The sequence below is a fragment of the Bos indicus genome, chromosome 10 (assembly GCF_029378745.1).
Source record: "Bos indicus isolate NIAB-ARS_2022 breed Sahiwal x Tharparkar chromosome 10, NIAB-ARS_B.indTharparkar_mat_pri_1.0, whole genome shotgun sequence".
Taxonomy (NCBI): domain Eukaryota; kingdom Metazoa; phylum Chordata; class Mammalia; order Artiodactyla; family Bovidae; genus Bos; species Bos indicus.
In genome coordinates, this window is record NC_091769.1 from 9,721,434 (window position 1) to 9,745,765 (window position 24,332).

The following is a 24,332-nucleotide window of genomic DNA, read 5'->3' on the forward strand; positions in this document are numbered from 1 at the left end:
AAGATCACCCAGCTGGGAAATGTTAAAGCCAGTTAACTTCCCAAAGACCCTCCAGCTGGTAAATGTTAGAGCTCGTTTCAAATCTAGGCAGTTTGGCTCCACAGCCTTGCCTTTTAACCACTCAAACCCCACTAGCTTATTTAATCTTAGCTAGTCAGTTAATAAATCAAGGTTCAAGATTCTTTCTCTACCATAAACTGCGGAAGAGCCTATGACTTGCATGCACAATGCGGGCAGTATTAATCAACATTTCAGGAGGGATTCCAGCACAGATATTTAGGGTTCCTGGTCCCTATTTCCTAAAAGTGGGGATCTTAAAATCCCCATTCCAGATCCAAACACCCCTGGTATGCACAGGGGGCGGGAAGAGCATTCAGGGTTGACTCAGTTGAGAACCATTACAGTAAACAGAAAAGCACAACAAAAGGACGTCAAGAAGTTTAAACCAAAAAATACCTGTTAGAAAGCAAAGGCAGAGGAAGAAAGGAAGGAGAGACAAGAGGACTCCACGTGCCAGACTTCCTCCCTTTCCTGCCTCAATGCTGCACTGTTGAACTGGCAGTTAGACTAAAACCAACCCAAATGTTTGAAAAGGCATCAGGACTCAGCAGCTAAAAGAACGCTGTTTTCTAAAAACAAATCCATATATGGCAGGCATGCTTAATCTGTTCTTTCATAAACTCTAAACCCAAGATTTCAAATTAAGACCTGCCAGACAATCTCCAATCAACAGAAGTCCTTTCCTTTGTTCATCCCTATGCAAAAAAACTCCCAAAAGAAAAAAATCCAATTTGGATTCAAAACCTGGTGCTACACTTAATAAGAACCTATATTCTGACACATAGGGAACCACTCACTTGGTTCCAAAAACGCAAATAACCGAGAAGTCATAACGATGGATAAGCAAGAAACACAGCCAGCAAACTCCTTGCTCAGCCTGCCCTCTCTTCTCTGCCACTTTGTGGGGTGACACGCCAGCAAGACCATCTGAAGGTGGCTCCCCTAGGTGACGACACAGAGAGCACTCCCCTTGGTGAAGCTGGTGTCGGGATGTGGGTTCCCGGGACCAACCATCACAGCGTCCTCCAGCCTCTCACGTCTCCACCTCTCTCCCGCCCTCCTCCTCCGTGCTTCCCTCCATTCCTCTCTTCCCCACTCTGCCATTCCCTTGGCAAATGCCAATCTCCTTTCTCAGGTTTTCTTTGCAGCCGTCCTGATTAAGGATTGGTTCTCAGGATATTCTGCACAAAAATCACAAAGCCAGGAGGGGATGGTGGCAAGAATTCCAAGGTAGTCACCTCCAGGTAGATTCTTTACTGCCGAGCCACTGGGGAAGCCCAATTTAATTTTTTAGGGGTCGTTTAAACGACTTTGATAGTGTCTCACATTTTGTGTACCAGGAATCTGGGGAAGGAGCAGCTGATGTGATGCTTCTATTCCACATGGCAACGGGGTCCTTAGGCAGTGGGTGGATGTGCTAGTCTGGAGGGTCCCATATGGCTTCATTCACATGTCAGTGGGGGTGGCTGGAAGGCTGGGTTTAGCCGGGACTGTCCTCTGGGGCACCTGCCATTCTGCACAGGGCAGACCCCTTACATGCCAGCTCAGGACTTGAATAGCAGTGTTCCCACCAACAAGGCAGAACTTGTATAAAAAAATAATTCAAAGATTCTCACAAAGGTGGTTGGCACTGAGCCTTGAACATATCCTTTCAGAACTGCCTGTTTGGGGATGTTGAGCCTGAGAAAAAGGAACCAGAATGACTGCTTTTCAGAAAATTGGTCAAAAACAGCAGAGAAACAGCCCAGTGACATTACCCAGATGCGATCAACAGACTTGGGGTTAGAAATTGGCCACGAGCCCCCACTATTACCAAGAAATAGTGTCAGTTCTGAACTGACAAGGCAAGGATTTCTGTAAAAGGACCAATCGCTTTTCTTTATAAGGTTTTGGACTTCAGAAACTTCTAGGAGATTTCACTGAGGTCGCTCTCCCTTGAGACATAATCGCTAATGCTGTAAACTCAGTTTCTCCAAGTTACCCTTTGCAATTTACACTCATTAGGCCTCACTTTTTATTTTCTTTTAACCCAATCATACCCAGTAAGGCGAGATGATGCATCAGAGGACCTGGAACCCAGATCACTTCGGTAACAACAGAGGGAAAAGAATCTCTAACACTCTCACTCCAAGGCATCGACTGTCAGCCAAAAGGATCTTGCCTTTGCCTGCTTCCTGCCCCCGGCTCACAGAGGACAAGGGGCCATGTCTGGAGATGGTTTGGATCTTTACAACCAGAGGAAGTGAGTTCTGATAGCCTCTAGTCGGCAGAGACCAGGGATGGTGCTGAACAGCCTGCAACACACAGGACAGCCTCACAACCAAGAAATGACTCAGCACAAAGGTGCCCGCGGAGGCAAGGCTGAGAAATCCTGCTACATATAAAGCAGCAATCCCCAGTCTTCTCGGCACCAGGGACCAGTTTCGTGGAAGACAATTTTTTCCCTGGACTGGCGGTGGGCAGGGGTGATGGTCTAGGGATGACTCAAGTGCACTGCATTTATTGTGCAGCTCATCTCTATTATTATTAAATCAGCTCCACCTCAGATCATCAGGTCTTAGATCCCGGAGGCTGGGGACCACTGCTCTAAAGCACCCACTCTAACAGAGCAGACTGTTAGCAGTTCTGCAGCATTTTCATCGTCACTTCTCTCTCCCCTATTTTTGCACTGTGCATGGGAAGCTGAATTTCTATCAGCTAAACGCACAGATGCCATGCTCCACTGGAAAGTGTCGTTTTAAGGAAAGAGTTCTCTTCAAAGTCGGAAAATCATAGTTCTCATCTTGAAATCATTTTTTCACTTAACTTTTAAGAGTCACTTTTAATTTAGATCACCCAGTTACATCAGCAATACTACAGACAGACAAACCAAAAAACAAACTTTAAATGAATCAGAACCAAAGGGCTCCCATATGCTCTGGTCTTTTGTTTCTGAAAATAATGAGCTGAAATGTTTATGCATGGGTATAAGCAAACCCCGAGTTATAGATGAACAGCCGCTCTTTCAGGACGGCCTCTCCCATCTGTCATCTCCCAGCAGGGGAACAATAGCAGCGATGACACAGACGCGGCCTAATCTGACCAAACACAGCCGGCCCTCTGCCACCTGTCCCTAAGCCAACACAGATGCCTGCCTGCCCGGCCCACAGCCTGGGCCGACTTTCTTCCCTGCAGGAACATTCGCACATGCCCTGCTCTGTTTGGGGCAGTCCTACTTTGGTTTATACTTACAAAGCAAGAGCTGTCAGTTTACCAGGGAGAAAACACTGTTTATAAACGCTGATGTTCACCTTTGGGAAACTTCTGATAGTCATTTTTATTGGGTCTCTTCCACCACAAATTTGTAAGGCTAGTAGTTCTTGTTTCTAACATTAATTGCTATTTTCCTCTTGAAACAAGGTTTCAGTGACACCTATCCAGGGCACGAAAAACCACAATTCCCTCAGTGAAATAAATTACATTGCTGGGTTGGTGCACACTGCAGTGTGAGCCAGGCCTGTTAATGGCCTGTGATGTGTTACCCTTCTCCCAGGACAAACATAAACACTTTTTATAAACTTTCACATTCTGCAACCCGTTTCCAATGAAGATTTCCCCTCCTGGAGGGAGACCCTTAGCTGTCCCACACATTGCCACTGAGCAAGGGTCTCAGGCCCGAGGAACACACACCCCATAACAAATCCGACCATAGGACGAACTCAGCTTTTCAATGACCATTAATTTTACCTCATGTCAAAATTCTCTAGAACTCCTTTGATCCTTAAAGCAAAGGAGGCCCTGGGAGAGGCCGGTTTACAGAAGCTGGACAAGCAAGACAAGGAGCGCCAGGAAACTCAGAGGTGAGTGGAAAGGGCCTTAAAACGCCAGCTACACAAGTGCTCTGGGCACCAACACAGGAGGCCAACAATCTGGGAGAAACTTCCAGAGTTCTTGGATTCCCTTAAAGTCAAACTTGTTCCTGTTGTATTAGCAACAGTGGCGATAACCGCTGCTTACTGGGTTCCAGATCTGCCTACAGAAAGCTACCTCATTTATTATTAAAACAATCCTACCCAGTGAGCATATGATTATCTCCATTTCACAGATAAGGAAGCTAAGGCCTGGTGAGATCGGTAATGTGCCTGGGGTCATGGATCCTGGCAGTGGGAGGTGGGGCCTGGAGCCCAGGCCTGCCTGACTCAAGGCTGATTCCGCCCCACCACAGGTCCTGTCCGAACATAGAGCCCGCTACTCCTGGGGCAACCCGGGGCTCAGAAGGGCTGTCTCCCAAGCACTCATTCCTCCAAAGAGTCTGATATATAGTTCTCTTGTGCTTGTTAACTGGTAAAAATCCTCAAACGGGCTGCACACTCACCAAACAATATCTAATCCTGTGTGTTTAATCATTAACATGTTTAGACTACAGAAAATGCATGCCCTTGTGATTCAAGGTGAGCCGGGCTGCTTGCTAGGTACAACTGGGATCCAGAAAGGACCCAAAAACATGGATCCAAGCATCCCTGGAACCCAGCCCAACTTCAGGAAGAACCCGGTCCTCTTGTGAAGACCCTATGGTTAAGGCCTCATAAACAGGGGCTAATGAAACTGCAGTGATGATCAGGGATTTAATCTTTGTTCTAAGGAGAGAGCAAGGCAGAAGAGGAAAATACAGAGGTATACATGGAAGAGGGCATCAGAGGATGAGATGGCTGGCCGGCATCACCAGTGCAATGAACCTCATAAACTTGGGCAAACTCCAGGAGATGGTGAGGGACAGGGAGGCCTGGCATGCTGCAGTCCGCGGGGCCACAAAGAGTCAGACGTGACTGGGAGACTGAACAACAACAATATACTTGGAAGAAAGAGAGAAGAGCCCATGAAAGACCCATCTGATGTGCGTTACAAAAACAGAAGCAAGATGCTTGCAGAAGAACTACAAACTGATGCTTACACCCTTACTCCCTATAAAACTGCACTGAACATGATTTATACATAGTTGGGGAGTTTCATTTTACAATAAGAAAATCACAAATATGAATCAATCTTATAACTTATTAAATTTTTACAGCAAGTTGGAACCCTATGAATACAGAGTTCCATCACATCTCAGCGTTCAATTTTGTAAACACGAACACTACTATATAAATGTCCATTAGTCCTTTTCTTGTCATTGTGGTTACAGATCCCCATAGACTGCTTATAAGAAGAAAGATAAAGAGAACTACTGAACTGAAACAATGTCACATGCAATAAAATAATAAATAAACAAAAAGTATGCCCTCACCAACAGGCAATACCAAAACACCTTTCTACAAAAAGGTTTGCTTTCTAAATTACCCTTCATAAAAGCTCAAGGCTCGTAGCCAGGAAGTCATGCATTCTCATCTCACTCTTCTGTGTACTTTTAAGAAGCCTGCAGAGGATAATCAAGCTTCCCCACATGTAACTGAATTCAAGAAACCAGATGTCCCAAACACACTGTTTTTATCAACATATATGTGTTCTTAAAAATTGAATTTGTTCTTAATTTGCATGGTTTTTCACATAGAATGTTCCAGGTTCGAGTGCAATATTTACTGTTCACTGCCAAAGCGCTAAGCAAACATTGGACAACTCAGGACAAGATCACAAAGAACTGTATCAGTGCCAAGGAACAGCCTCCACGAGAAGTTCAAATACTGGACCGTGCCAGCACTACCACAAAGTCACTTCCTCAAGCCCGACTTTCACCAAAAAACAAAGTGATGATTGATGCCACCGTGCAAGATTATTTGCTCTTTTTACTCAAGACCACATAGCTTATCCAGCGGTCATCATTTTTCTTGCTGCTATGGAGACCCAGTCAGACCCACCTCTGGCCTGCAGAACGCGTGCCAGCTTTGGATCAATAAGCCCTGTGATCTATAATACAGAGCAGAAGCTGATAACTCAGCAGATTCTTCCTGTAGTCATCAATCAGGGTTATACTACAGCTTGTCTTCTGACACACCAGGAGACTGGATGTCTGCTGCCCATTTCCTAAACAGAAGCAAAGAGGTGCCACATGAGCCAGCATTCATACCCGTCTCATGAGCCTGTGAAGGAACTTTTCGGTCAAACAGGTTTTCAGCGGGAGCTGTGCTCTCTCCCCCTGAGGCAGCAAAGAAATTCCACATGGAACCAGTCAGGTGCCAAGGGTCTCAGAGGAAGCACACTTGCCCCTGGTATCAAAGTCACACGATGAAGCTAAGAGGTCAATTTAAAAAGATGTAAACACACCCAGCCAAACCGGGAGGCTGTGTCAGAAGGTGTGGGTGAAACTTACCAAGCAGTAAACAACAGCATCACTCCAGTGTTTGTGAATTCAAACAAAATATCTTGACCTTAAAAATTCTCTTTGGCAGCTTTTTATCTTCTGTTAATCTCCTATAACCAAAACACTGCAGATGGTGACTGCAGCCATGAAATTAAAAGACACTTGCTCCTTGGAAGGAAAGCTGTGACAAAGCTAGACAGCATATTATAAAGCAGAGACATCACTCGGCCAACAAAGGTGCATATAGCCAAAGCTATGGTTTCTTCAGTAGTCACGTATGGGTGTGAGGGTTGGACCATAAAGAAGGCTGAGTGTTGAAGAATTGATGCTTTCCAACTGTGGTGTTGGAGAAGATTCTTGAGAGTCCCTTGGACAGCAAGGAGATCCAACCAGTCAATCCTAAAGGAAATCAACACTGCATATTCTTTGGAAGGACTGATGCTGAAGCTCCAATACTTTGGCCAACAGATGTGAAGAGACCCTGGAAAAGATCCTGATGCTGGTAAAGACTGAGGGCAGGAGGAGACAGTGGTGGCAGAAGGGGAGATGGTTAGATAGCATCACCAGTTCAACGGACATGAGTTTGAGCAAACTCTGGGAGATGGTGAAGGACAGGGGAGCCCAGTATGCTACAGTCTGTGAGATTGCAAAGAGCTGGACATGACTTAGAGACTGATCAACAACAAACTATTCTAATTTTAAAATCCCCTTGCAATGGTAACTCTATGACTTAACTGGGACGTTAAACAAGGGAGATAAATGAAACATGATGCTTTGAATTACAAGCCTGAACATAGCTGCGTGCTTGCCACCGTGGGCCTCTAGGCATGTGACACTGCTCAATTCGGTTTACTTGGCCGGGGCCACTGACAGCAAGGCTGCAATTTTCAAAATAAGGCTAGGAGTGGTGGAGAGCCTGATTTACTGGCCAACGGCATCTATCAGTGTGGAGGACTGAGTCCTTTTCCTATGGCTGCAGCGCTCAAAGTATCTGGACCTTCCACTCACACCCACAGTGCCATGTATACAGACAGACAGATACACATACACACACACACACACACACACAAAAGGAGGGTGGGCTCTGGCCATCGAGTACTGTTCTTGGGTAGAGGGGCGATTTCAAGCCCAACTTCCACCACTGTTCCGACTCTGCCAGGGAGGCAGAGCGACTGGGGCCACCCCCTCCACAGGGCACCCCTCACTCAGGTGACCACGTGGCATCCTGCCTCCCAGCCACCCCTGAGCCTGAGAAAGCCTGTCTTCCCCTCAGCTGCACTGCCGATTGTAAGGAATCAGTTTAATCTTGCTACGTCTCATTTTTCTAATCTACATGTAATCTCAAGAAAGTCTCAACTACGTACAAGCTACTCGACACCATTTTTTACAGACTTTTCAGCCTATAAAAGTATCTCGAGGAGCACTAGACTAGGAGTTGGGAGTCATAGCTTCACGTGATCATTCACTCAAGTGCACGTGAAGCACCTAACACACGCTGGGGACCAAAGATACGAAGCTGTCCAAACAAGACAGGCAGGGACAGAGGCTGAGCCGAGTCATTCAGTGTCCTGAGCTGAAATTAAAAGGCTTGAACAAGAAGCTCTTTCAAGTCCCTCTCCGCTCTCCTATTCTCCACTCTCTCTTTTGGTGCCAAGAGGGGACCGAAGCATTCTGGAATGTTCTGCTTCCCCGAACAGATGCTATTTTTACTCCATATTCATATAGCTCAGGCGGCAAACGTGTGACTTCTCTGCACTCTGCCAAGCATAAACGACACATTTTCATCCCAGGGTTTAGGAGTCTAAGTGCAGCCCTAATCTAGAAGACCCACGGGCAGACGTGGCCCAGGCTCCTTGGCACAGGGGCGATCATGGCTGCGTTCCTGCTACGTGGAGGAAATCTGGTTCCTTGAGATCAGAACGACAGAAAAACAGGAGCAGGGCAGCCAAGGCTTCTTCATGTGTTGCCTGGGTCTGTTTATTTCTTCTTCATCAACTCGTATCATTTCTGACACTGCACTTCAACTTCCTGAACACGGCCAGAAAGAAAGGATTTTAAGAGACACTAAAGTCTGGCCAACTTCTGATTAGCCACAGTAACGAAAGAAAGGAAGAGCATATGGCCAAAGAAAGGGGGCTCCTGCCTCTGAGGACTGCAGTGCAAAGATATTCTGTATAGGATACAGAGAAGCATTAGGGAAACAAGTGAAAACCTTCCATCCCCACCCGCCCTCCCCTCCCTGAATTCCCCTCAGATAACATTTCAGGAACACATTGGCTGGAGTTCCCAAGGGCACCACATCCACAAAGGGAGGCGTCTACAGTCTCCACGATCAACTTGCAAATACCAGCTCTTCAATCAATGGGGGGATAGATTTTTACAGCAATTAAACAATCTGAAGCTGTGTGGTTAAAGGTACTTACTAGTGGTTAAGGTTTTTATTAGCACATCTTAATAGAAGTTTTCTTTTTATTCCAAGCTAAGTTCAAAACTAAGCAGAAATGTCTACAGTAGAGAAGGGGAAGCTGGAGACCGGGAAGTGAGCAGATTGGAGATAGTAAGAGTGTAAATAAAGATGCACGTGGCTGCTGTGCTGTGCTTAGTCGCTCAGTCTTGCCTGACTCTTTGCGACCCCGTGGACTGTAGCCCGCCAGGCTCTTCTGTCCATGGAATTCTCCTGGCCAGAATACTGGAGTGGGTTGACCATTCCCTTCTCCAGGGGATCTTTCCAACCCAGGGATAGAACCTAGATTTCCCACATTGCAGGTGGATTCTTTACCATCTGAGCAACCAGGGAAGTCCAAGAACACTGGAGTGGGTAACCTATCCCTTCTCCAGGGGAACTTCCCAACCCAGGAATCAAACCGGGGTGCTCTGCATTGCAGGCGGATGCTTTACCAGCTGAGCTACCTGGGAAGCCCTCAGAAAAGGCTGTGCCCCCAAAATAAATTAGCCCAAATCAGTGATGCTAACAATGGGTGTCGTGGCCTCTCTGATCACACGCACAGGGTCTCCATATGTAACTGGACACTTCACTTAGGACTGTTTCATACAAAAAGCCTTCCTATCCCACCCCCTCCAGCCTCTGCCCTGTCCACCTGTACTCACCCTCAGAAAGAACCCAGGCTGCCTTGGGGAACGGTGCCTGCTGGTGGCTGGTACAAAGAACTATCTATTGATCATCATACTTTTCTCTCCCCTCTGTTGCAATCAAAGATGCATAATTCATCCCCTCCTCCTCTTCCCTCTGTTTTTCTCATTACCGTCAGGGAGGACTTAATCTGAACGTTTAAGGTCCAGGTCTAGAATCCCAGATCCTGCACTTCCCTGCCAGAGATGGAGGTAAATCGCACATCCCCTCCCTGCCTCGCTCCTGTCTCTGGAAACATGGACAGAAATCCCTGCCTGCCCAGCAAGGCCTTTATGAAGCAGCAGAAATACAAGTGCACCATGAACAGAATTCGTTGTAGTTGTTCAGTCACTCAGTCGTGTCCAGCTCTTTGCGCCCCCATGGACTGCAGCATGGCAGGCTTCCCTGTCCCTCACCATCTCCTGGAGTTTGCCCAAGTTTATGTCCATCGAGTCAGTGATGCTATCCAATCATCTTGTCCTCTGTCGTCCCCTTCTCCTCAATCCTTCCCAGCATCAGGGTCTTTTCCAATGAGTTGGCAGCTCATATCAGCTGGCCAAAGTACTGGAGCTTCAGCCTCTAGGGCCCATCAAATAGAAGGCATGGCCTTGCTGTGCTGCTCGCCCCCCCAGCACCCAAACACTGCTCGGCTCATGGGAACTCCAGCACTGTCATGCTCTGAAGCAGTGACCTCAACAACAGATAACTGACAAGCCTTCCTCAGAGTCAAAGACACCATCTCAGCTCTGAACGAGCTCTCGTGTTGGGCAGATGTCTGTATTTTCAGTGTGACTATCACATGCCTCAGTGATGGGTCACGTGTCCACTGGGCCCTGTATCAGCTGAAGTCACTAAGGCTCACTTGCAACAGGAAACGCTGTTCCTGACCACGGTGCCCTAAATGGTCACTGGGCTTCCCCAAGGCTCCCCGGTGCTATGGAAATTGGGCTCTGTGTTTACCAGGAGGGAACTGGCCAGCCCCTGTGAGGCTCAACTCCATCCCCAAGTGCCATCGCCCCGTGATAAAGATCTCAAAGGGGCTAATGAAATTATCTCCTCTGCCTTTTATCCCTCAGTAACAACCACAAAATTAGATAAAAATGACCCCCTGCTCCTCTAATTTAAGGCCTATTTTATTACCTTCAACCCTGATTCTCTCTCTTTCAAAGGGATATGAGACCCTGAAAACCCCACCGGCCAATGGGATTAGTAATTGACGGCTTCCTCCTCCCAGCCAGTTCTCCAGAGGGCGCTTCTGCTTCCTCCATCCAGTGGGGTCACAATCAGTTCAATCTTCATGCTTCAGAGACATCCCCTTTGAAGAGGATCAAATGTTTCCCCACCCCTGCCTGGTGCTCCACTCAAAGGGGCAGCAGCCGCTTCTCACTAGAGCAGGAAGGGCAACCTGGCCAGAAAGGTTAAAGTGAGAGGAGGTCAGTGCAGTTAATTGTCCACCAGGCTCAAAGGCAGGCCCACTCAAACAAGCACTGTGGGAGGGCCCATCGGCCCCATAAAATGCGAAGTGCACTTTGAACCCAGGAACAAGGAGGATGAGAATGGTTTCCACCAGCCTGCTGGGACTCGTGGAGCTTTGGCTGTTTGTTTTCTTTTTCAGATTGTAGCCATAAAGGGTAGCAGCACTTCTCTGCAGCAACCCCAGGCAGGCAGATAAAACACAGGCGAGGTGAGCAGCAGGGCTTGCCCACCAGGAAATAAAGGAGAGGAAAGAGCAGCATCCATGTCTGGTGTAAAGGGAGCCAATCAAGGCTTCATTTAGCTTTGAAGAAGGAACCTGAGAGAAGAGAATTCCGAAAGTCTTAGAAACCGCTCCATTGAAAAATGCTCTGCAGCAGGGGTCCCCAGCCTCCGGGATCTAATGCCTGATGATCTGCGATGGAGCTGATGTAGTAAGAGAAATAAAGGGCACAGGAAATGAAACGTGCCTGAATGATCCCGAAACCCGCCCCACCCCCAGCCCCTAGTCCACGGAGAAAGGGTCCTCCGTGAAACTGGTCCCTGGGGCCAAAACAGTTGGGGACTGCTGCAGAGAAGAAGAATCATTTAAAATGCTGAGAACCTTTTCACTCTCTTTTGCCTATCTGGAAAAGTTACTTTTATTACCCAGTTATGTGAAAGCTTTGTTTGTGGTGATGTTTCCTAAGGCCCACTTGACTTTGCATTCCTGGATGTCTGGCTCCAGGTGAGTGATCCCTGCATCATGGTTATCTGGGTCATGAAGATCTTTTTTGTATAATTCTGTGTGTTCTTGCCACCTCTTCTTAATATCTTCTGCTTCTGTTAGGTCCATACCATCTATGCCCTTTATTGTGCCCATCTTTGCATGAAATGTTCCCTTGGGATCTCTAATTTTCTTGAAGAGATCTCTAGTCTTTTTCATTCTATTGTTTTCCTCTGTTTCTTTGCATTGATCACTGAGGAAGGCTTTCTTATCTCTCCTTGCTATTTTTTGGAACTTTGGAAAAGGTCAGTTTTCATTCCAATCCCAAAGAAAGGCAATGCCAAAGAATGTTCAAACTACCACACAACTGTACTCATCTCACACACTAGCAAAGTAATGCTCAAAATTCTCCAAGCCAGGCTTCAACAGTACATGAACCATGAACTTCCAGGTGTTCAAGCTGGATTTAGAAAAGGCAGAGGAACCAGAGATCAAATTGCCAACATCCACTGGATCATCAAGAAAGTAAGAGAGTGCCAGGAAAATATCTACTTCTGCTTTATTGACTATACCAAAGCCTTTGCCTGTGTGGATCACAACAAACTGTGGAAAAATTCTGAAAGAGATGGGAATACCAGACCATCTGACCTGCCTCCTGAGAAATCTGTATGCAGGTCAAGGACATGGAACAACAGACTAGTTCCAAATCAGGAAAGGAGTATGTCAAGGCTGTTTATTGTCACTCTGCTTATTTAACTTATATGCAAAGTACATCATGAGAAATGCCAGGCTGGATGAAGCACAAGCTGGAATCAAGATTGCTGGGAGAAATATCAATAACCTCAGATATGCAGATGACACCACCCTTATGGCAGAAAGCAAAGAACTAAACAGCCTCTTGTTGAAAGTGAAAGAGGAGAATGAAAAAGCTGGCTTAAAACTCAACATTCAGAAAACTAAGACAATGGCATCCGGTCCCATCATTTCATGGCAAATAGATGGGGAAACAATGGAAACAGTGACAGACTTTATTTTGGGGGGCTCCAAAATCTCTGCAGATAGTGACTGCAGCCATGAAATTAAAAGACGCTTGCTCCTTGGAAGAAAAGCTATGACCAACCTAGACAGCATATTAAAAGGCAGAGACATTACTTTACCAACAAAGGTCCATCTAGTTAAGGCTATGGTTTTTCCAGTAGTCATGTATGGATGTGAGAGTTGAACTAGAAAGAAAGCTGAGCACAGAAGAATTGATGCTTTTGAACTGTGGTGTTGGAGAAGATGCTTGAGAATCCCTTGGACAGAAAGAAGATCCAACCAGTCCATTCTAAGGGAAATCAGACCTGAATATTCATTGGAAGGACTGATGCTGAAGCTGAAACTCCAATACTTTGGCCCCCTGATGCGAAGAAGGATCTCATTTGAAAAGACCCTGATGCTGGGAAAGATTGAAGGGGGGAGGAGAAGGAGACAACCTAGGATGAGATGGTTTGGATGGCATCACCAATTCAACAGACATGAGTCTGAGCAAGATTCAGGAGTTGGAGATGGACAGGGAAGCCTGGTATGCTACAATCCATGGGGTCGCAAAGAGTCGGACTCGACTAATTAAACTGAAATGAACTGATGGGAAGGCCTCCTTCCAACTCAGATCCATAGTTGTAAAAAGTCTCTAAGAAATAGTAAACAGTCATTTCACAACTGCGGAGGACATGAAAATTATCAAAACAACATCTCCAGCCCTTTTAAAACCAATGTTTCCTGGGAAACATGTATTTATAAGTTTCCTTTCACATCAGTAACAGAACTCCCACAGTAGATAAAACGGGCCAACAACTCACAGCTGACAAGCGCCCTGATCAGAGTAAAGAGCGGTTCCCAAATTATGCATTGGTTATATACTGGAAGTGGGAAAAAAGCCAGCTCTTGCCCAGAGATGTCAAAACTTGGCTGTAGATTTATAATGAAACTTAAAAAATAATCTTAGAGATTTTTGCTTCTTAATTAAAAGATAAGATAAAGGCTCACCTGAAGCTAAAGGCTTCACCTGGAAACACCAGACACCCAAGGGAGGACGTGTCATTGAGTGAGAGGGTCTGTCAGTAGCCGGTGTCTGGGTTCACACTTCCTTCAGCAATAAAGGAGCTCGCTGGTCATGGCCAACAGCAGTGGAGTCTGCGGCAGCAGATCAGTTGCTGTGTCTGCTAGTTGCCTTTGCTCTGACAGCTCCCGAATGTCTGCTCTGGATACAAGGGGCCCACTCTGGACAGTGTCTTTAAATCAAGGCCAAGCTCCAAAACAGCTACATCAAACACACATGCACGCATGTGTCCTGATACACAATTTCTACTGCTGCTGGGGCACGAGCAGTCCTCAGCAAAACCTGACCAAGAACAAACCCTGAATTGAAAGAAACACAAAGTTCAGACACTCTAAGGAAATTCAGGAACTCAATCACTACTTCTTGGACTTTCAAATTACAACGATGTGGAGTTGTCAAGATTCAGTGAGAGGGACTTCTCTGGGGGTCCAGTGGTTAACACCCTGTGCTTACACTGCAGGGCAGTACGGGATCCATCCCTGGCTGGGGAACTAGGATCCCACATGTGACACAGCTCCACCTCCCCCCCAAAAAAAAGATTCAATGAGACAGCTCTGTGAAGCATCCCTGAACCCACACCAGTGTGTGGAAGGGGACCAACTCAGTAGCCTGATGACTTGACCTGCCTCACTTGTTTTTGTAGCCAAATTAGAATTGTTACCGGAAAACAGGGAGCACTCTGAGAATCAGAGACCTCCATGGAATTCAGTGAGTGGCTATTACCGTAAATTGACAAGCACTCCCCATGTGTCTGCCAGCATGAAGCCCAGACGCACACACCAACTTGCACTCAGCTTCTGTGGGCACAGTGCAACACAAACCAGTTGATAATATCTCAAATTCCAAAACCTACTAAAAAGCTAAAACTCACTCATACTTTAATACTCGGCTTTTATTTTTAACATCTGGGCTTTTAAACTGTAATTGTTTTCTTCACTTATCTTTCAAGTTACAATAGACAAGCTGGAGTCCATGGAGACGAGAGATCCCTGGGCAAAGCTGAAACCCTCCCTCTATTAAAGCCCTAGGAACCTTGAAGATGAACAGATTCAGGTGAGAGTCAAATTCCCTGCACTGCTTTGCCTTGCACTGATCTCTCCTGCAAGCAGCTGTATATGGATGGGACTCGGCTCCAGGTAGAAGTAACCGTGGTGGCGGGACTGCTTTTCTGCATGGGCCTAGCTGGCCCATACCTCTCCTAGGCTGTGGAAAGCACACACAGGAACCAGAAGACAACTTCTTTCTCTTTGTGTTCATGCTGCACACACCCAAACAACGCAACTGGAAAGACTGGACAATGAGTAGTGTTCACGCAGCGGCAGGATAAGAAGGCAGGAGCCAACACTCGAGACGTGCGTGAAAGTGGTCTTTGGTCCGACTTCAGTTCCCCCCGCCCCAGCTCCACCCTCGCTTCTCTGAACTCAGCCACTGGTCAGTTCCTGAAAGGACCCAGGCCCCATTCCGGCTCCAGATACAGGTGAACCACTGCCAGAGGGGTTGCTACTCCCCACCAACACGATGAAGCAAAATCCCCTCCAGGCAATCGGAGTGTCTCTCAAAGGTCCCAGCGTACTAAGGGGGACATGGAAATGCAGGATTTAAAACTTTTTATCAAAATTATGTAAACCGTACTTTAGAAATATTTTTATTTCCTCTGAGTTGTAAATTGGTCAAAGCTATGGGGTTTTTTGCCCCATTACTGCCCATAAAATCAGTTACAGGTCAGTACCGAGGCTGCCCAGGGCTCCCAGAGGCTGGTGGGCAGGACAGGTGTCTCTTCCCGCAGCCAAGGGGACTGGCAGCTTAGGGCCCCAGGCTGTCAGCTAATACCTTACTGACACTGAGACAAAACCTCCTGACTTCTTATCCTTTTCAACAGGGCTAAGAATCTAAACTCCTGCCGACTTAACATATTATGACAAATTCTCAATTACCCGTGGTAATGTGAGCAAACAGCCATGTAATGACTCCAAAAAGGCACTCTACACCTCAGTTCCCTGGCTTAGGAATACAGTATCATTTTTTGCTGCTGGTGCCTCAGGTTTGTTTACTAGGGCAATTTTTTCTTCTCAGACGAACACTCACTCATTCACCGGAAGTCTGTTCCATGCCAGGAACCACGGGAAATGGTAGCAAAAAGAACTCACAAACCAGAGGAAAAGAAGTGTTCAAACAAGCAAAGCAGAGCTGCCCAAAGGCTCATGCTGTGGGCTGTGTGAGGGGAGGCGGCGAGGCGTCCGCTGGAAAGGACTGTGCTCCGAATACCCTCTCCTTCAGACAGTTTGTAATAACAAGTGGAACATGGGCTGAGTTCTAAACGAGGAAAAGGAGTTCTAAACTACCAACTCAAATGGAGAGGAAAAGGGTGCCCAGCAAAGAGTACTGGGTGGCCAGCAACGCGCAGGAGAAAGCCAGGCAGGTCAGTAAATATCGTCACCAGATAACTCAATGGGGCAGGTGACCACTTCATACCTTTCTTAGAGGAGCTGCCTTAAATATTTAAGGGTCTTCTTTTTAATGTATGGGGTGGTTATCAGAGTGCATGGCACAGCTCAAGTTTTCCTACAAGCAGCCTGAAAATGAAACAACCCCTTACCTGTATGCGGAGGAGTGAAGATAAGGCTGTGAAGAGAGTGGTCCCTGATGAGATGTAAAAACCACAGGCCAGCTGTGACTCAAGTGTGCTTCCCAGGTTCCCTGAAAAACAAGAGAGGGCCTTTTGTTACCTTGGAATAGCCAGTCCTGGAAGAGTCCCAGTAAAGACCCATAGACCCTGCCCAAGGCTCCTTGGTCTCAGAGCACCTGACCAACGTCACCCGGCCAAGGGGTTGGTGAGAAGTGGGTGAGAATCCTGGTGTTTATAACTCAGCGGGAGGATAACGGTAAGCCAGGCGCTAACCCAGTTGTGTCTTGGTTTCCTCCCCTGGCAGGGCTATCTCACAGAATGATCTAGAAGGTCTTCAATGCCTGGGCACCATGCCACGCCTGGAGTCACATGAATGACCATGTCATGGTCTCCTGCCCTCAGGGAGCTGACAGGCCACAGAGACAGGGAAGTAAAGGCACAGTAATCAGGACCTTGATGCAGCTGAGAAGAGCTGAAGTGAGGAAAACAGGAGATGACGCAGAGCCTTTGCAGAGGCAGCTGCTGATCCCAGAGAGGACAAAGGGCACTCCCCAGAGCAGGTGACGGCTAAGCTGAGGTCTGATAAGCAAGAGTTGACCAGGCTGCAGCATACCAGGCAGAGCCAACAGCAAAAGAGGTGCCCAGGGAGCCAGAGAACCTAGTGAGTTCACAAGCACAAGGAGTACTTCAGAGCCCAAGAGGGAGATGGAGGTCATTTTAGCAGAGTTTGGACTTGCTCTTAAGGCCAATGGGCAGTCCATGAAGGGTCTCCTGTAGGAGAGTGGCACGGTCCTGAAAGCTCTCTGTAACATCAGAGAGAAGGAACTGGAAGGAGGCAAGGAATGCAGACACCCCAAATGCCACGTCCCTGGTCGGCTGCGGAGCTGACCAGGAGAGAAGGCCCCAGGCAAGAGGACAGGGCCAGAGCTCCCTCCATGAACCACTGCTTCCAAGTTACAGCCGCCTCCGGCGTTAGGTGACTCTACCCAGCAGGCCCCCCGCCAGGCGCAGTCTGCTTGTCCCAACACACCCTCCAGGAATGGAAGAACGCCTGGTGTCACAGTGTTTCTTGACATGCCTTAGACCAGTGGCTCCGGTATCACCTGGGGACACATCGGAAAAGCCAACTCTCGGCCGACCCCAGACCTAGAGACTCCGCATCTCGGGGAGCGGGGCCCAGCCCCTGTGGGTTAACCAGGTTCCAGGTGATTCTGATGCTCTGCCCAAGGCAGCAAGCACTAAGTGGGAGACAGTGCCAGTCCGGGGGGCCAGAGCACAGGGCACAGAGCTGACCCGGCCTGCTACCTCAACAGAGCCACCATGTGCAAGGCCTTGCGCTCTGCAGGGCCTGTGATGTCCATTTATGCTTAAAGGGAACCATACAAGCGGGTTTTACTGATGCTTAGAACCGTTCCCAGCCCTGTGGACCACGGGCCCACTTCGGGGTGGGAACCCGGTGCTCTGGGAGAATTCCGTTTCCCTGAGAGATGCCCCACCTTCTTCTGCTGCCCTTGTTTGTTTCAGGCAAAGGAAACTCCAGCTACAAGTTTCTCCTCCAGCCTCCAGAGAGGGAATCGGACCACTCCGGAAAAGCAACAGTGAAGCCATCCAGAAAGCTCCCGCGGTTTTATGAAGGGTCGAGTTTCTTTCTGTAGTATGGAACAAACTCTGTGGTTACAGAGCTCCCAGGCCCAGAAGCCATAACATAATTCAAGGCTGAAAAGGGATCCATTTGTTGCCTTTCTCTTTGAATATCTATCTTCTCTATAAGAAAAGAAATTAACCCCTCCCCACCAAAAAAAGTTTTTGTAAGGAGCAAGCAGATTCTCACATGCTTCCTTATGTTTCTATAGCCCTTACTTTTCTTCATCAGTTCAGGTCAGTCGCTCAGTCGTGTCCAACTCTCGTGTCCAACTCTTTGCGACCCCATGAATCACAGCACGCCAGGCCTCCCTGTCCATCACCATCTCCCGGAGTTCACTCAGACTCACGTCCATTGAGTCGGTGATGCCATCCAGCCATCTCATCCTCTGTCGTCCCCGTCTCCTCCTGCCCCCAATCCCTCCCAGCATCAGAGTCTTTTCCAATGAATCAACTCTTCTCATGAGGTGGCCAAAGTATTGGAGTTTCAGCTTTAGCATTATTCCTTCCAAAGAACACCCAGGGCTGATCTCCTTTAGAATGGACTGGTTGGATCTCCCTGCAGTCCAAGGGACTCTCAAGAGTCTTCTCCAACACCACAGTTCAAAAGCATCAATTCTTTGGCGTTCAGCTTTCTTCACAAAAGGCCAAAAAATGGGGTCCAAGACATAAAAACAATGTTCACGCCTACCCAGACCGTGGGGACAAGCTGCCCACTTCAGTTACACTCAGCTGCTGGGGGGTGCCCCTCTGGCCAAGGCCACAGACAGGGGGCTAAGCCGTAGGGCCTTGTAACAGGTCAAGGAACCCAGCGTGGTCCGGGGGCCAGTGAAGACCCCACACGCCCAGCACACAAGGAATGCTGCAGAAATCCCCACTGCCTTCCCTGGGGACTGCACCCAACGTCCGCACACTCCAGCTCTCCAGGTTCACTTGGAGAGCAGAAACCTTTCTGCCCCTCTGAGGGCCACTTCCCATCAGTTTTGAGGAGGGCTTGACTCTTCAGAGACCCCCACGCCACCTGGAACGTGCTTTAGGGTATAGTCTTTCTCTCTCATATCTGCAAACAGTATTTACAGCTCCTGGCTGGCTAAAAGAAACCTGAACTCAGCCCTTCTGAAGCTTGTCTTGAGTGGTTCGGATTTTCAGAACAGCATGGAGACGGCGGAGAGAGGCAACCTCCTCGCTTGCCCCTGCCCACCGGATGCCTGCACCTGCTGGGACCTGTGACATGCCCCACGTGCCTATTCACCTGTCCTCCACACCCTGCCAGCCACGCTGAAGACAGCGGCTCTTTCGCCATCTCCCCACCAAGACTGTAAAGCTCCGTAAGTAGCCAGCTAAGTGCACGTTAAATAAATGACTGACCACATGAACATACAGACTCAACTAGAATAAGAATTTCAGGCCTGGGTTCATCCCCTCACCTCCTCTTGCCCAAACAAGTGAAATGACTTGCCCAAGGCCACAGAGCAACTAACAGCTGGGAGAGGCTTCTCAGTGCGTTCTCACACCCACGGGCTGTGTTCTCACCTTTCCTGGGTCCCCGTAAACCATCATCCCTTGCAGACCAAGGCATTTTATTTGTGATAAGAAAAACTTCATTTTTGTGTGTTTTTGAGCTCCTGCCCAAGAACACAGAGGACCATCTTGTGAATCTTAAAATGTGGGGTACTATACCCAAACTGAGGACAGGAGCGGGACTCCGGGGGTAGCAGTGCCAGGGAACGGCTGTGGGTCGGGGAGTGGGTCAGTCTTCGTAATCGTTAGCACAGTTCTGGTCCCTGGGATGTAACAACACTTGTAACTTCGCTGTTGGTCAAGCAGTGTGGCAAAAAGACTCTCCCCGCCATCTCCACACTGTTCTGAAAATCCGAACCACTCAGACAAGCTTCAGCTGGGCACCAGAAGGGCTGGGTTCAGAGTTTCTTTTAGCCAGCCAGGAGCTGAAAATATTGTTTGCAGATATAAGAGAGAGAGACTATACCCTAAAGCACGCTCCAGGTGGTGTGGGGTCTCTGAAGAGTCAAGCCCTCCTCAAAACTGACTGGCAAATGGTCCTCAGTGGGGCAGGAAGGTTTCTGCTGCTGGCCAAGTTCTCCTGATCAGCAGGTACAGAGCCTGGATCATTTCCTGAATTTCTCTCTCAAAATTTAATAGACAGGCGGGTAAGTGCAACAAAATCTCAAGCTCGATTGAAGAGTTTAATCTTAACTTTCCTGTCTGGATCATCTGGTTTTCATTACAACTGGTCAGGAACATGTGACATGGCCACATTAGATAGAAAGAAGGGTGCCAGGTGCAGAGACAGTGAAGCTCCTATTACACACAAATCGAGTGAGTGAGAACGACTCCTGCCCAGCGCCCTCCCAGGTATCCTGGGCTCCCCCGGACACCAGAGCTGCCCTGCAGGGCCCCTCCAATCGCCCCTGACAGCCCTGCCCCAGCCCTGCTCTGCCCACACAGTGCCCACAGTTCACCCCATCAGACTCTACTCTCTTCACACCTTCATCTTCACTGGCATTTTATGAAACTGTTAAGGGCTTCCCTGGTGGTTCAGCTGGTAAAGAAAGTGAAAAGTGAAGTGAAAGTGAAGTCGCTCAGTCGTGTCCGACTCCTTGTGACCCCATGGGCTGTAGCCCATCAGGCTTCTCAGTCCATGGGATTTTCCAGGCAAGAGTACTGGAGTGGGTTGCCATTCCCTTCTCCAGGGGATCTTCCTGACCCAGGGATTGAATCCGGGTCTCCTGCATTGTAGGCAGACACTTTACCCTCTGATCCACCAGGGAAGCCCCAGCTGGTAAAGAATCTGCCTATAATGTGGGAGACCCAGGTTTGATCCCTGAGTCAGGAACAGCTACCCATTCCAGTATTCTGGCCTGGAGAATTCCAAGGGGCTGCAAAGAGTCAGACACAACTGAGGGACTTTCAATCACTTCACTTCCTGTTAAGGCCTAAGTAATCAATGTAGTACCTGTTCTGTGGATGCTTACATGTTGAATAAGATGTTTAAAGAGAACCATTTCACCCAAATTCCTCTAATGGTAAAATTCTAGGTATGACAGTAAGTGAACTCCAGCTTTTAGATACAGAGCCCCTTCCACACTCCTCCAATCCCATCACACTGACCATTTCCCACTTCATTTGTTTCATAAGCTGACCCTCCCCTACAGTGGAGTAAGACAGACCCTGCTCTGGTAGAAATGGAGGTTAACATCGACATAATAATGTGCAAAGTCCAGCTTCTCAGTCTGTCAATTCACCTGGGTCAGAACCAAACTCTGTGGGGGATGATGGACCCTTCTCCTTTCATTTCTGGTCAGCGCTTACTTAAGAAGGGAATATGCTAACATTATCTCCAGAGTCTGCACCTAAGCAGGGGAGAGTGTGGGAGAAGTCAGCCTCAGGACATTCCTTTCTCTGTAGAAGCCCGAAGTGCATATCCCAATATCTCCAAGAATGTCCCAAAGCATTTAATAATCAGTATCTGTAACACCTTCCTAAAAATAACGGCTTCAGAACTGACTCTTACACCGTTGACAAAGGACTCTCTGATTTGGTCCCATCCAAGATTAGAAAGAGCCTTACTGTAACATGTGTCAAGATAAAAACTGAAGTGGGTCCAATGGGATAAAAGCCAGCCCTTCACAACCAAGTATCTGAGAGGCCAAGAAAAGAACAGGTAAGGGAGGCCCCCAGACATGGCTGATAACACAGGCTCAGATAGACAGGTTTCCATTGATGTTCCTCGAAAGTGGGATTTCAAGAACCTGCTCAATTATAAAAACCATCTAGAGAGTCTGTAAAACGTTCAGATTCCCAGGACCCGTACCAAACCAACCAACTCAAAGCTCCAGGGTGGGGTCTGAAACACACCCAGGGAGTACCCAGCAGAGGGTCAGGAGAGTTTCATAAGTAACATTCCACAGCAAACAATATGTAACTTTTTAAAACATTGTAGTCATATAAATTCAAAGTGATAAGGTCCGTGAGAAAAAGCAGGCTTAATTGGAGGAAGTTAGAGCCTTCTTTATGTAGTTAAAATTATGGAACATAATCATCAAGTAATGAGGAAATCAGTTTAATTAAAACGTAGCATAAAACAAAACCTCTCCCTTTAGCTTAACCATATTCCACCTGGAAGACCATCCACGACCTCCTTCCCCACTTGAGGGCCGAAGGCAATCCCCGCACAGCTGCTCGGGGCTGTTACAGACCACACTGGCAGTGACCAGGCTGAGGGCCCTCAGGGCAGTCCCAGTAAAGAAGCAGGCATCAGTCTCTCAATCAGGACCCACTGTGCCCTCCTGCTCGGGCCTTCACAGGACTCAGCCTCCAGCTGACCATCCCACAGCCTTCGTCGTGGTCCAGCCTCATGTGAGGCCTTGCTCCTCCAAATCTGCTCCACAGAAGCAGCAGTGCCAGGCTGACAGGAGAACGCCAGCAACGCAGAATCCCAGGGCCCGCCCGGCCTGCTTACTCAGAATCTGCGACTAAACAAGATTTCAGGCTCTTCCTGTGTCCATTCAAGTCTGAGAAGCCCTGCTTTAAAGCCTGGAGAGGGCCTCCATCGGGACTTTCACCCACCTGGGGAATACCCAGCTCACTAGCCCACCCACTTGGGCTCCAGCCTCTAAGAGGCCTTCTTCCCTCACGATCCTTACTCAAGTCTTGTCAGACTCGCTTTGTCTCGGGGCCAGATCACTGTCAGCAGAGCCCAGTGACAGCTGACAATCCAAAGCCCAACCTTAAGGAGGTGGTAAGTACTGACCGTCTCCTACATCCTCATCTGGCTCCTCCATCTGTCCGCCTCCCTGGAGAGGCAGGACTATGGATCCCGTGACCGCAAGTCAGTAGAGACAAGCCAAAGTCAAACAATACTGTGGAACGCGGGCTCTCGGTCCCAGCACGATGTTAATGAGGTTGAGGTCACAAGCAGATTAGCTTCCTCTGTATCTTGGCACGGACTCCAGCCCTCTGCCCTCTGGCCACCTACAAAGGCTGACACGCCCCTGGTTACTACGAGGAGGACTAGGAGAGGCTGAACAGAGCAGGGGCAGAAAAGGATGCAAAGACCTTGGACGGCTGGGGAATGAATGAATTGAGGAATGACACTCAGCTCAGAGGGGTGGCTGGCGTGATAGATGACCAGCGAGAGCTCAGAACCATCGAGCAGGCTGAACAATACACATCGGGATGAGAAAGCTGAAAGCTGACAAGAAGAAACGGGAAGTCCTAAGGTCAAGATTTTAAAAATCAAATACACGTATGGAAGCTAGGGGAAATCTAAGTTCTGATTTTAAAGGTTTTATTTTAAAACCTTTAAGTTCTCATTTTAAAAGGTTTAAATTTTTTTTTTTTTTTTTTAATGCAAGTGTTGGGGAGTTCGCCGGTGGTCCAGTGGCTAAGACTGTGTTCTCCCAATGCAGGAGGCCCAGGTTTGATCCCTAGTCAGGAAGCATGGGCTCTCTAGGTCCCACTGACATGCTGCAACGAAGACCCAATGCAGCTCAATAAATTTTTTTTTTTAATGCAAGTTTTGTTGACTAATGTAGCTAAGAAAGCTAACATATGTAGGGCCCATAGATCAAGGGGAGCACTGGTCCCTGTGTAGCACAGCGAGCGGACTATCCTCAACTGACCCTCGGCCACCTGTCCACACAGGTGTATACACAACCTGTCACACTTCTTCATGGCTGCCACCTCTTGGGTTCTTACTTCTCAGCGTGGCTGGCCTCTGTACCTGACTCCCGCTCTTTATGGCTTTGGCTTATAGTTTAAGCATCCCTCATACCAGCTGAGCTCTGTTTGATGCCACCCTTTCTTTACTAATCAAGAAAAGAACTACAGATCCAAGCACAAACTGGGAAAAGCACATTAAAAAGAAAAAGAAAAAGACAACCTAAGCAACCTGTTTACCAAAAGGATTTGACTCCAAAAAGACCTATAGTCACCTGTGTGAGCAGGCACACCAGAGTACATATTACAGCATGGATCTGTGCAGAATCAGTAATTAGGTCGGTAAATTATGAGCTTCCAGTACAGAAAAGCCCTGAAAATGGCTACTAGACGGATGAGCAAATGACAGGGTAAGCATCTGTTTAGACATACTGCCCTATGTAGAATCATCTTCTAGGAATGGTGTGATGGTTTCATTGCTCAGTAAGTGTCCAACTCTTGCAACCCCATGGACTGTAGCCCACCAGGCTCCTCTGTCTGTGGGATTCTCCAGGCAAGACTACTGGAGTGGGTTACCATTCCCTTCTCCAGGGGATCCTCCCAACCCAGGGATCGAACCCAGGTCTCCTGCGCTGCACGTGT

At 48.0% G+C, this 24,332-nt stretch overlaps 1 protein-coding gene across 4 annotated transcripts in view; it reads right to left on the minus strand.

Annotated features, from left to right (window-relative positions):
- The window catches only part of LHFPL2 (LHFPL tetraspan subfamily member 2), a 174,349-nt gene that overhangs the window by 142,660 nt on the left and 7,357 nt on the right, over positions 1-24,332 (minus strand). For all 4 annotated transcript variants that reach the window (XM_070796868.1, XM_070796870.1, XM_070796869.1 and 1 more), the window contains exon 2: positions 16,341-16,441. The gene's annotated coding sequence lies outside the window, so the exon portion shown is untranslated. The remainder of the gene's footprint in view (positions 1-16,340; positions 16,442-24,332) is intronic.